At 39.5% G+C, this 12,624-nt stretch overlaps 1 protein-coding gene across 17 annotated transcripts in view; it reads left to right on the top strand.

Moving 5' to 3' along the window:
* The window catches only part of NAV3 (neuron navigator 3), a 1,044,290-nt gene that overhangs the window by 671,924 nt on the left and 359,742 nt on the right, over positions 1-12,624 (top strand). The window lies entirely within an intron of this gene.

The raw sequence follows: 12,624 nt of genomic DNA, 5'->3' as shown, positions 1-12,624 counted from the left end.
GTAGCATCACATCCTGTTTTTGCAGCTGCAGCATGATGTTCTAGTGCCTTCCTGTGGTGTACTGCAGGAACCGTCTGCAGTTACCTGAGCCATCCTAATATGGCGGATAGATTACAAAGAGCAAATTATTTCTGCCCTCTGAAGAGCAGAAGAATTCAGTCTATTCTACACAGTAAAGAAATTCACTCTCCAGTTTTACAGTATATAAATGTCTTTGTAGAAACTTCTCAACAACATATATTAAACATCATAGCTTGTTGTATTTTTGTTTTGTTTTTTAAATGTTGATGCTGACCTTCAGTATAAATATTCTCAGGGTGGCTTACTATATTAAAACAATAGCAACAAATGTAACGTTAGTATATTGGCTGGAATTCTTAAGCACTTGTCAGGAATTCCTGAAAAGGAAAGCAGCAGGTTACCATAAATATTATTGCGGTCACTGAAGTCTCATTATCTTCATACTGTATCTTGGGAAATACTTGGTATCTGGTAGTATCAGCTTTGTTGCTGGGAGTGGTTTTGGTTGTTAAATTCTGACCAGGATTATAGGACTTTATTCAGTGTTAGCACTGCTCATAATAGATCCATTTAACTTAATTGATGAGCTAGTAATGTCTATTAATTTCAAAAAGTCCTCCAAGTAGGACTAGCATTTGTTACAACTCTATACCTTAACACAATTTTGACGCAAGGTAGTTAAAATATTTGTTGATTTAGATGTTTTAATCCTTTCTACCTGTGGCTTGGAGATATATATGAACTTCAGAGGTGTAATGTGATTGCTACACTGAAGAATTCAGCTCCTTTTTTTAATCTCACAACTGCTGAGAATTCATTTAATTATCTTGTATTTTAAATGGACCCAGTGGGATGCTACAGAATGTGAATACTGGAGTGCAGAAGACATGCTGAAGTTGCCATTTGCTCAGTAAGGACTCAGAAGCAGAGTTTATGAATTACTATGTACAAAGTATTCTGTTAAATAACATGAACTGAGTAAGAATTTGAAACAGATACATTTTGTTTCCTGCCTGGATCTTTTCCCCTCTTATGTGGTTGGCCTAACATCCCAAAACACTTTTGCATTTCCTTCAGGATGGATGACAAGTGACAAAAGCAGAGGCAATTTATTATTTATTAATTATTTTTTAAAAAATATACAGTTTAAAAACAATTCAGGACAGCTTTTGCCATACACCTGGAATGCATCTGATTTTACAAGACTAGTCTTTAGCTAAGCAGGGATTGCTCTTTGCCTGGTAATCTTACTATTTTCATATGTGGCCCCAGCCTAGGCTTGTTTGCTTGGAAGTAAATTCCATGAGTGCATAGGACTGTAATCTTACTCTAATTTAAGTAAAACATTTTCTTGTCTTCCATCTACAATGTATTTTGAAAAGATGCTTGTCTCTTCACTATGCATTTGGACACTCCTTAAGATATCATAACCAAATTTTGTGTGATGGTTCCTGAAATCAAGGAGCAGGATTTTGTCTATGTTTGGGTACAATCGGAACCATTTTGAATCAAGATGGTAGTCTGAACCTTTCAAAACTGTACTGATTTTAACCGCAGATTGCAAACCTGCACTGATTTTTTGGTTTCTTAGAATTCCTGAGCAATGCCAGATACAAGGCTGCTAGTATAATATAAAGTTAATTAAATATATCATAGTCAGCTTTCAATATTTATCTGGAAGTGAAGTAAAAAGCTGCTCTCAGAAGCAGTATGTCTCTATATATCAGTTGCTGGAAATCGCAAATGGGGGAGAGTACTGTTATATTTGGGTTCTGTTTATGGGCTTCCCAATAGGCATCTGGTTGACCACTGTGAGAATATGATGGACCCTTTGTCTGATCCAGCACGGTTCTTCATATGTTCTTATGATAGTAGTCACTTAAGAATCTAAGAACAAAGTAGCAGCTGTGCTGGCTCATACAAGGTTCATCTTATCTAGAACTTTGGATTGTATTCAACTAAGTTTTGCTCAGGGTAGACCCACTGAAATATGTAAACCTAAGTTAATCATGCCTATTAACTTCAGTGGGTCTACTCAGAGTAGGGCTGGTATTGAATAACATGCTTTGTCTTCCACAGTAGCCAACCAGGTGATCCTGCAAATTTCACAAAGAAAGTCTAATAGTGATAGCTTTCCCCCTTGTGTTGAGCCTACCATGTGGTTGGAAGGAAACTACCTTTGGACTTCTATGTATTTATGGCATTTATACCCCATCTTTAACCAAAAAGGCTCTCAGAGTGGCATACAAAAATCAGTATTAAGGTGGCTACTGCTCATCCCTTCTAAAACCTTGGCATCTATAGCTGATCTTACCTTTATTGCTCATAACCGTGCTCATATTTCTCCTCATTATGTTTGCATTGCCTTAATTCCCATTATGTTCATTTTAACATTTTAATCCTTACTCTACTTGAGTTTGGTAATTTCTTCAGCTTGGCCATTATTTATCCATTGACCAGTCACTATCTTTTCTGTTAGCCCAACCTCTACCTCACAGGGCTGTTGTGAAGTTAAAATAGGGGAGAGCCATGTTTGTCAACTTGAGCTCCTCCTAGGAAAAGCAGGCTATAAATGAAATGAATCATATTAAGAAATTATATTAATCAGAATAAGCATAATGTAATATGAGAAAGCCTATACCAACTTCACTCCAGTACTTAGTGTAACAACCAGGGTAACGCAACGATCACATATACAATGAGAGTAATATAGAATGAGTTCAGGTGTGTTCCTCATAGGAGTGGTGGTAGAGAGATTATCTGAACAACAACAGTGACCTGAACAACAACAACATAACCTTTGGATTTCAACTTGGCTTATAAATAAGCTTGGCTTATGATGAGCTGGTCTCCCTTTCCCTCTTCACAAACATGGCTGGCCCTACCATTAGGCAGAGTGAGGCAGCTATTTTGGACAACAGATGCTGGGGGTTGGGCAGTGGCAGCAAAGCCTTAGAGGACATAGCACTATGTGCTTTGCAGCTTGCCCTGCACCCCTTATACTAACCTGCTGTCCTCTGGTATGGTGGAGGATGCTGTTGTGTCAACAGTATTGACCTAAGATTCAGCTACCAGTCCTTCAGTAGCGAGCAAAATGTCTTGGGCCAGCCCTGTTCATAGAATAATAGAATAGTAGAGTTGGAAGGGACATCAAGTCTATTCCCATGCTCAATGCAGGAATCCAAGTTAAAGCCTACCTGTCAGGTGGCTGTCTAGCTGCCTCTTTAATGCCTCCAGTGTTGGAGAGCCCACTACTCCCTAGGTAATTGGTTCCATTGTTGTACTGCTCTAACAGTTAGGACATTTTTTCTGATGTTCAGTCAAATTTTAGCTTCCTGTAACTTATTCCATTATTCTGTGTCCTGTACTCTGGGATACTGAAGAGATCCTGGCCCTCCTTTGTGTGGCAATCTTTCAAGTACTTGAAGAGTGCTATCATATTTTCCCTCGACCTTCTCTTCTCAAGGCTAAACATGCCCAGTTCTTTCAGTCTCTCCTCACAGGGCTTTGTTTCCAGTCCCTTGATCATCTTTGTTGCCCTCCTCTGAACCTGCTCCAGTTTATCTGTATCCTTCTTAAAGTGTGGTGTCCAGAACTTTACATAGTACTCAAGATGAGGATTAAACAGTGCCAAAAAGAGAACTAATACTTCATGGGATTTGGAAGCTATACTTCTGTTAATACAGCCTAATAGCATTTGCCTTTTTTGCAGCCACATTGCACTGTTGGCTCATATTCAACTTGTGATCAACAGCAATTCCAAGATCCTTCTCACATGTAGTATTGCTGAGCCAAGTATCTCCCATCTTATAACTGTGCATTTGGTTTATTTTTCCTAGGTGTAGAACTTTGTACTTATCTCTATTAAAGTTCATTCTGTTATTTTAAGCCCAGTGCTCCCCAAATTATGCAGTCAAGTTCACAAAACGTACCTTCCAGTAGCAGTGACTTGTTGTGTGTCCTGATGTTGTGGGACTCAAAGGGGAAGGGCTGTTCTTTGTGTCTTCAGTAGGGCCAATAAATTGAGTCTGAATCCTAGCAAGACAGAGATGCTGTGGGTTGGTGGTTCCTGATAATTGGTCAGTTGCCTGCTTTGGATGGGGTTGTACTCCCTCTGAAAGAGCAGGTCCATAGTCTGGGGATGATCTTAGATCCATCTTTGTCATTAGAGGCCCAGGTGACCTCAGTAGCTAGGAGTGCTTTTTACCAGCTTTAGCTGGTATGACAGCTGGGGCCATTTCTGGACTGGAATAGCCTGACCACTGTTGTCCATGCGCTGGTAACCTCCATGTTGGATCACTGTAATGTGCTCTGTGTGGGGCTGCCCTTGAGGTTGGTACGGAAGGTGCAGCTGGTGCAAAATACGGCAGTGTGACTGCTCACTGGGGCAGGGTGTCGCCAACATGTCATCCTGCTGCTGAAAGAATTGCACTGGCTACCTATTAGCTACTGGGCTAAGTTCAAGGTTCTGGTTTTAGTGCACAAAGCCCTATACAGCTTGGGACCAGGATTACCCCTTACATACCCAGTCAGTCACTGAGCTCTGCTGGTGAGGGCCTCCTACAGATACCATCTTATCAGGAGGTCCGTTCTATGCAATATAGGAAATGGACCTTTAGTGTAGTGGCACCTACCCTTTGGAATTCCCTCCCCTTAAATATTAGACAGGCACCATCTCTGTTATCTTTCCGGAGCCTACTGAAGACCTTCCTCTTTCAACAAGCCTTTTAAGTAGTCTGTGTCTGTTGGAATTGATATTTAAAATGTTTTTAAAGCTTTTGTTTAAAGATGTTTTTAAAGATGTTTTTAAGGATGTTTTAATATATTTTAAAGTCTGTGTTTATGATGTTTTAGAGTGTTTTTAGTGCCCTGGGATCCTACTGGGAGGAAGGGTGGGATATAAATCTAATAAATAAAATAAATAAAAATACCTTTCATATATACAGTATTGTCAAACAAAAGCTGGCACAAATTTACATAAAATGTGTTCATGGTAATTTCTATGTATAAGAAAACATTTAGAAATAATTCCTGTAACTGAAATAGAAATACAGTGCATCATACGATAGTGAGAAAGACACCAAGTGACTTGTACACCTGCTCAGTCTGCTGACCAGGTGCTGCTAACTGTTGATGGGCAACTTCAAGTCTCCTTTTTATGGTCCTTTATCTTAAACCAGACTTGGACTGGACAGCCCTCAAGTAGAGTACATCTTCAAATAGGAGACTGTCCTCTGTAAAGCAGAATACATGACCACTCTAAGAATTTATCAGTACAATGACTTTAGCAATCTGGAAGACCTGGCAAAAGCAATTCCTCAAGATGTTTGCAGTGGGGACTTGTTTTTGGTAAAGTTTTCTAATGAGGGCCCAAGGAGAGACTCTTCTGTTCATCCTTCTCCGGTCACTGTTATATATATATACTGGTATATACTATATATATATATATATATATATATATATATATATATATATATATTACTGGTTCAAGTTTTCAGGAAACTTACAGAAATACTGAACCCAATCCAAATTGGTCCAGGTAGGGATTGGGCATCTCTGTTGAATGCAGATTCGGCTCCTGATGATGATGATGATGATTTATTTATTTATTTTATTATTTTATTTATACCCCACCCTTCCTTCCAGCAGGAGCCCAGGGCGGCAAACAGAAACACTAAAAACACTTTTAAACATCATAAAAAGACCTTAAAATACATTAAAACAAAACAATGTAAAAAACATTTAAAAATATGTTAAAGACATATTTTTTAAAAAGGGTTAAAGATATTAAAAGACATATTAAAAGCAATTCTAACGCAGACGCAGACTGATTGATGATAGTTGATGATGATGATAGTCGATGAATTGTATAGGGAATGTTCAATGCAATATCTGGAATACATAGACGTTCAGGTATCTCGAACAGACCTCCATGAGGTGTAGTTCACCAGGCTGCATATTGTGACCTGCTAGGTTGTTATCTGTACCCCTGCTTTTTGTTTTTGTTTTGCAGAAACAGGACATATATTGAGTTCTTGGCAGACTGTCTAGAATGTTTTCCAGGACATGTTTATTCATAATTTCCACAATATGACTAAAGTATATTTTACAGTTTGGGGTGTATGGTATCTAGGCTAAGCCATGGGCAGTGGTCAGAGAGAGGCAGGGAGTCAGAGCTGAAGAATACACCAAAATACCCCAGAGCCAGGTAGACCGTAGTTGCTCAGGCAAAGTCTCAGCCTAAACTGGAAGTCTTTTATAGCTTCTCCCATCAAATAGGGCGAGACCAGTCCAGAGCCTGAGAATGCTTCCATGCTGCCCAGAGAGATGCTCCAATCTGCACATCTGTGCCACATCTTATGGGGCAGCTGCACAGACAGCTGAGGTTTCCAGCTGTAGTCCTGGCAGATCTGGGCATATAGCCCTTACAACCCCCTGGGACGTACTAGCCTGCCATTATTCCCAATGTACAGATGTCAAAGGTTTAGCACACAAATTCCTAGCTGAGCTGGGATTTGAATCCAGATCACCCAATTATATGCTTGCAATAATATAAGGGTGGTTTGGAGTGTCTGAATTGTTCCATTAGGATTTACAAGTTTGCTTTTTTCATCAGTTCACTTCAACCATGCACGTGTGACTTCTGAGACTGTAGTGATGTCTTTTTTTTTTTTAAAGGCATTGTGGAAGAAAATGAGTGCATTCTCTGACATGAGTTGACTGAAAAATTGCTGCAAAAATGTTTAAACTTCTGCATTATGCACGCAGGAGTCAATTGTGACAAAGAGGGTTTTTCAAAGTTGTATAATCAGGTAACTTTCTGTTCCACTGTGATTTTGGCAGGTCTTTCTTGTAAATAAGATGGAAGAGTGCAAAAGGCAGCCGTGAGACTGGAATACATCTTTGCCTCTTTATAGCTCGGGGGAGGAGGGATCATCTCTGGGCTCTTATGAATGTGACTCTCAGAGGTTGTGGAAGGGTCAGAGCATCAGGCAGCCAAAGTTGGTAGATGCTTGGCAGCCAGGTCTGTTGAGCCTCCCATTGGCTTCCAATGTTAATGACTGGAAAGGGTGTCCAGACTTTGCTTGCTGTGGGAAATGAACAACTTTCTTGTATTCACGTAGCTCTGGAAGCTGGCTGTAGCTTGTACTTGGCTGCACAGTGCTGGAATGGTGGTGGAAAAGCCCAATAAACTAGTTTGCCTCATGAAAGCTATCATCACATTAGCCAAGAATCGATGTCGTTGTAAAAATAAGAAAGTGCTGGGTTTTTGTTGTTGTTGTTGTGTTGTTGTTGGCTTGATTCTCAGCTTTAAGTTCACAGTTCTCCATGCTGGCTGGCATGCTCTGTGCTGTATTGGTGTCTGTAAGCAACATTTAACAGACTAATCAGGGACTGATCATACCTCGGTTGTACAGTTCATCTCAATTACAACTGGTACCGTTTTGAGGGATTAAACTAATTGAACAAATTGGGCAAAAGGCATGACATTTATCGCCTCAAGCTGGATAGTATGTATTTCTGGCTTTTGGGGGGGGATTATTAAGGAGTGAGGTTTTTTTCCAGTGAGGTAAAAGTGAAAAGCAAAGAGGAGGGAGTGGGACAACGTCACCTGGCCTTGACATGAATGTTTTGCCACAGTGGTCTCAGCCCAGACCTCTGTGCTTTAGCAGAAGTGCTTTAGCAGAAGCACTTAGGTGCATACAGCTGTCTGCAGTCTGCAACCCTGAATGATCAGCTTCCAGACCACATGGAATGCCTATATGTAAGCAGCTATATGCATATAGGCATCCCTTTCAGACATTCCAGCAAATGCTCAGAACTCTGGAGGCAAGGCTAGCGTGTTATAGCAGAGTCAGGCTAGGCCCGGCAGGCCCAGCAGAATCAGGATTCCCACTTCTCTCTCTCCATGCACTTGATGTACACATGGAAACAACTTCTGAACAGGGCTACTGGTTGCCTTGTTCGTTATATACATCAGGAACATTACTTGTGCTACCTAAAGCTCTGTAGAGCTGGTTGTGGCTTTCTAAGAGATAATTATCATTAACAACTGTGAAATCAACAATTTAGAGTAATGAGTGAATTTCTGCATTACTGTAGCAGCCTCAGACAAGATACTGCACATATTTTGGCAGATATACTTAAATCACTTGAGACTCTTCTAATTTTTTTTGTTTCTTAAGTTTAAGGATTGTTTTCTCTCCCCCCCCCCAGGTTTTTTCATTTCTTATCCACTTTTACTTTTTGTGAAATTTATATCTATATTTGGGCATCATATAGTATAATATAATTTCCTTTGCTCATCTGATGACCAGTAGTTAAAGAATGCTAATAACATGAGGAATAGAGAGATAATAACATGAGGAAGCTACTTCCTTGCTCAAATTGCCCTATCCTGTCTAGCGTTTCATGTTGCAAACAGTTAAGATGTTCTTCTCACACAAGTTGGGACCACACAAATGCAAAACATATTCTTTTATCCTCTCATCTTGTTGAGATTGGTCTGTTAAGGCTCAGATGATTCCTGGTATGTGGTGCAAGCAATTTGTGTTGAATGTTGCTGTTTTACAAAGAACAGTGGTTTAAGAGAGGGAACTTTTTAAGGAAATGAGTAAGTTGGCAGTTTGTTCCAGGGTTCATTTACTGAAACATTAGAAAAGTCGAGTGATGACTCTGTGAGGGCAGTTGGCAGTGACTTAACGCTCTACAGGTTTTTGTTTAGATGTGATGTTTAATGAAGTCTATCTGTCAGTATAAAATTTCCAATAGCGAAAAGTAATGGAAATATGAATTAACAAATAAACAAGACAATGTTTTGCATATGAGGAAATCTCTTTGCTTTTACTGATGAGACATAGTCTCTCACAAGAATTGGCACCCTGACAAAATATAATTTGAATAAATGGCTGACTTGCACCCCTTTTATCTATAACATCATTTCTGTCATTTGCATGCTGGATGTGGGAGTGAACAGTGAGTTTATTTATGTGCTGGCTTGCAAGGAATTTCTTTCAAAATAGAATAGTGTAAGAGCTCATTGGAAGAATGTACAAAGCCATGTTCTCACTTTGGTTTGCCCTGTTGCATTCTACAGTATAATTGGAAAATGAAACATAAAACTGTGTAGCTTAAAAGCATTAGATAATTATCAGCTGTTGTAGCTGGTAGTTCTATTTTAAAATAGAAGTCCATAATGGAAAATACAGATTAAACAAATACCACACATCTGGAATGCAAAAGACAGAGGGAATGGGAGTCGTGAAACATTAGAAGAATGCATCAGAGACATGCAGAACTTTAAGCAGGTGCTTAATTAAACTACTTAAAAAGAAAATGCCCTGAATGAATGATCATGTGAAGTGTAAAAGTAAGCAGAAAGGATGGGTCACATTCAATGATGTCCGCCCAACTACACAACACTTTCCCTTCTTCGTCAACCCCTGTGGCCTCCTCTTATGCAACCCCCCAATCTGCTCTGGAGGATCAGATTTTGGGAGTACAAGGGGGGGCTGCATGGAGAGGAGAGGGAGATGAAGTAACATTTGATGCCACCCAATGTCTTTATAGTAATTAAAAATAGGGTAAAAATGTTAGAAGCCACTGGGAATGCAGATGTTTATTGTTGGGTCAGTTCAACATGGGAATCTGCCTTATACAAATAAAGAGTAGACTGTTGGTCTGTGTTACTTAGAATTATCTACACTGCCTAGCAGTGGCTTCCAGATTTCAGACAAGAATCTTTTTCAGCCCTACCTCGAAATGTCAGGAACTGGACTGGGACATTTTACCTATAAAGCATGTGCTCTGTGACTGAACTACAGACCACCCCGGGTGCTTCCACATGAGATATTTCCTCTGGAATTACCACTTTTTCTTCACTCTGGAAATAATACTATTTGTTCATTCACCTTTTGTGTGGCACCCACACAGCATCATAAGCAAATAACTGTCCTGCCATGTCACCCCCTTCTGCTTCTCCATCTTTTTCACTGCAGAAACATCCACTGCTTTTGAAAAGCACAGAAAAGCGGCATAATCTCCACAGGTGAGATAGCCTTGGCACTACGCTTCCGACTTTTGCAAGAAACATGGTTTCGATGAACCATGCATTATTGTATCATGCAGGTGAACTTTGCACTGCTTTGCACACCTTTTCCCCTGTCCATTGCTCTATTCAGTGCACAGCCCTTGCTTTTCTCTCTCCCTCCCATCTTGCCTATTCTCTCCCTGCAAGAGCTTATCCTGAGGACTTCCCTCTCTCCTTTAAAGTTAGGGATTAATTAATTAAGCTTCTTCTTATATTGGAAAGATGTGTGGCTTTTGCTTCTGTCTCTTCTGACACCAGGCTCCTCTCTGCTCTTGCCCTGGCTGATTAGCTTAGCCTGCTGGTAGAAATCTGAGCACCCAACACAGTGGCTGCCCATACACTAGGCTTTGAAATAGGATTAGATAAATGGTTGAAGGAAGGGTTCTAGGAGAAGATATGGCAGGGGAGGTTGCCCTATTAGGTCAAATGGGGCACTGCCCCACCAATGTCACTCTGCCCTCAGCCAGCCCCCATCTACCTGCTTTCTTACTTACAATTGCCTGTCAGCTTCCTCTTCCTTACTCTCAGTCTTGCCCTTGAACAACTTCAACAGAGAGAAGGATAGAGACAAAATTAGAATCAGTTGGCTCTGCTTCTCATTGGCTCTCGCTCCACCAACTGTTGGTCTCTCTGCCTTCCGTCCACCACTCCCAATGGACAGCAGCCATCACTGAGATACAGAACTGGCTTTCTCTCTCCTTTTATGCCTTTATTAGTTGTGCAATTTTAGTAATTCAATAATATTAGTTTTGAATGTGGAATATGTATTGTATTTCTTATATTGATTCTTTTAAGTTGGCATTTGTAAACAATTAGAGATTTCTGTTGAAATATGAAGTGGTGTATACATGAAATAAGTAAATGATTCACTAATAGGCAAAAAATCTTACGGTTTAAGAACGTACCTATAGCATACAGATATTTCTATCAAACTTTAAAAAGCAGGGAAATTGGGCAGCTATAGTGAATGCACCAGGGGAGCAGGAGACCTGACCTCCTCTCTGAGATATTGTACTGCCCTACAAAGTTGTCAAAATGCAAGCACAATTTGGGTTGGTCTTTCACAGTCCAATCCAGTAGCTGTGTAGCTTGGAAGAATTTGGTAACATGTGCCTCTGAGCATATGGTGAGCAGTGGCAACACTTGCCATCTCCAAAGATGGAAGAATTACATTTTTGTATGTTTGTTGGTGTTCTTCTTTCTTTGCTTCTTTCCTGTGTTACTAATGCTTCTACAGAGAATCTAACCTAGAAAATTATATTCTTCTCTTTATTCATCCTAGAAATCAGTGTCAAATTTATTTTTATTAATTTCAAAGCCTTTTTATAGGTCAACGTCATATGATGGTGAAGATAGTCTTTTGCATTTAAAACTGGAGGTTATGTTCTGTTTCTATTTTTGGTGCATTAATAATTGAATCAGAAACTGTAGTTTGATGTAAAATCAGACTGATTACAATATGTTGCTACTTAAGCAATAACTCTAGCTGTTGGAAAAAACAAACTTGGCTTGCCCAAGATGCATGTTTTCAGCCTCCTATGCTTAAACCACTCCACTTAAGGAAAGGTGGGCATGGTCAGTTAAAAACATAGAGCACCCCTAGAATTTTGCTACAATATATTTCACCTCTCACTCTTTTATCTTGTGCAAACTGAGACACTCCTCATGTCCATTGGAGACTATTCTGAAGAACAGTCAGTGCCATTATTATATAGCCATGAGAGTGGTTGTATACTATAGCCAGCATGGATTTTTCACATTCCACAATGTTAAATTGGAAATACCCCCCATGCCACTCTGGTGTTTCCCATAAACTCATTTCAAAACAAAGCCAACAAAACGTATAGTGCTGAAATCAGAAATGCTTGCTTAACAACCCTCTAAATTTTCATAGCAATGTACAAACTAGAGAGAATCGAGAGTTCAAACTGTACAAAGAGAGAGAGAAAAACTAGACTCCTTTTGGACTTTTTTCTGTCAATTTGTTGAAATTAATTAAAAATCAGCCATGGTCACTGAGTACATGTAAACTAAAAGTTAAAAAGTGCCTGGCTGATTTTTAATTAATTTAAGAAATTTTACATTGAACTGAATGATAAGGCCGGGCATGCTCAGTAAACTTAGCAAGCAAACAGCTGTGAGTCTGGCTTTTAGAAAAGTGAAAGTTGGTTCTTACTGAGCATGCCTGGGCTTATCATTGACTTTAACGTTAAATTTCTTAAATTAATTAAAAATCAGTTAGGCATTTTTTTAACTTTAAACTGCAGAAGATGAAGGTCAGAGTATGGGGCAAGGTCAGTTATAGGATTACAGGTACTCTGTGAAAATATCTGATTTTTAATTAATTTCAACAAATTATGAGAAAATTGACAGAAAAGAGTCCAAAAGGGGTCTGGTTTCTCTCTCTCTCTTTTTACACTTTGAACTCTTGATTCTCTCTGACTGTTTTGTGCATCACCATGAAAATTTGAAGGGTTGTTAAGCAAATGTTTATAAGTTCAGGACTATAGGTT

Source organism: Rhineura floridana, chromosome 8, assembly GCF_030035675.1.
Source record: "Rhineura floridana isolate rRhiFlo1 chromosome 8, rRhiFlo1.hap2, whole genome shotgun sequence".
NCBI lineage: Eukaryota > Metazoa > Chordata > Lepidosauria > Squamata > Rhineuridae > Rhineura > Rhineura floridana.
The sequence above is the reverse complement of the archived record's forward strand: the minus strand, read 5'-3'. Positions and strand labels throughout refer to the sequence as shown.